Here is a 1,637-nt window from a genome sequence, read left to right as displayed (position 1 = left end):
TGGGGGCCCTGTGATCCATCCAATAGCTGACTGTGAGCATCCACTTCTGTGTTTGATAGGCCCCAGCCTAGTCTCACAAGAGACAGCTATATCTTTGATACATTTTAATTCTGTGTTCTAGGGACTAGTGTGCTTGAATGTAGACATTCTGTTTTGGCCATTCATATTGTTTCTTTTGTTTTTGTGATGAGACTTGAGTATGTGGACTTTGATTATAGGTCTGATGTGAAATTCTGGTCTGTGCAGGCCTGTGTGACTGGAACTAGGGTAAAATAATCGGCTATATGAGCTGTTTGTTTGGACCTAGGCCAGGCACAGCCAGTACGTGAGCCTTGGTCTGGAGCTACAGCTATAGGTGGGGGAAGCAGAGAAGAGCAGGTGGAGAGAATCACCGGGTAGAGTCAGAGCAATGGGTCCTGAGGTCCGTGAGTGCAGTGATGGCATCATGACAGTGGTGTAGATGAGAGAGGGAAGAAGAAGTGATTTACTGTAGCTGTCCAGCAGCCATGGAGAACTGGGTACCTGGAAGGAGAGCTGGGGATGGAACTAGGATGGGCAGATGAGAGAAATAACGAGCCACGACAAAGTTCTCTGATCACTGTTCAAATTTTAATGTTCAGCTCTGAATATATATGGGGAAACCCAAGGACCCATCCCTTTGTTTCAGTTGGATTGAGTTGCAAAGGAAGCTCTTCAGCAGCTCAGGGGGCAGACAGTTGCTCAAGTCTCAGGCAGGAAGATTTAAATGTAGGGAGGCCAGGCCCTTGGCTCCAGTGTTGGAGACTTGTTTAGCCAACTCAAGGCTAGGGGAAGGGCACAATTTTCCAGTCAAAGACGTTCAAAACAATATTGGTTCATGAATTAAAAGTCTGGGGCTAGGCCCCTGCTAAATTGTGACTTTATGTTGCAGACTATTTTTGGATGATTTTAGAGCAGTGGCCTAAATTCCAAGAATAATACTAATATTTTATTCCAGAAAGATGGCCAGAAACTCAAGAGTTCCTCTCTCATAACATGAGCATCATTTGGCCGTTAGTGCTTATTCGCAAGAATTAAATACTAATGAACCAACATAAATCATGATATTGCTATAGTTAAATCCTCTGGTTTTGATTCAGGACTCCCATGCCAGCAGACTGAAAAGCTAACTTTAAAAAGTTGTGTTTGAAAGAATTCTCACCTGAGGAATACCGAATGGCTGAGAAACACCTGAAAAAATGTTCAGCATCGTAATCATCAGGGAAATGCAAATCAAAACAACCCTGAGATTCCACCTCACACCAGTCAGAATGGCTAAGATCAAAAATTCAGGAAACAGCAGATGCTGGCAAGGATATGGAGAAAGGGGAACACTCCTCCATTGTTGGTGTGATTGCAAGCTTGTACACCCACTCTGGAAATCAGTCTGGCGGTTCCTCAGAAAATTGGACATGGTACTACCGGAGGATCCAGCAATACCTCTCTTGGGCATATTTCCAGAAGATGTTCCAACTAGTAAGAAAGAAACATGCTCCACTATGTTCATAGTAGCCTTATTTATAATAGCAGGAAGCTGGAAAGAACCCAGATGCCCCTCAACAGAGGAATGGATACAGAAAATGTGGTACATTTACACAATGGAGTACTACTCAGCTATT

The sequence above is a fragment of the Mus caroli genome, chromosome 7 (genome assembly GCF_900094665.2).
Source record: "Mus caroli chromosome 7, CAROLI_EIJ_v1.1, whole genome shotgun sequence".
Lineage (NCBI taxonomy): Eukaryota > Metazoa > Chordata > Mammalia > Rodentia > Muridae > Mus > Mus caroli.
The sequence above is the reverse complement of the archived record's forward strand: the minus strand, read 5'-3'. Positions refer to the sequence as shown.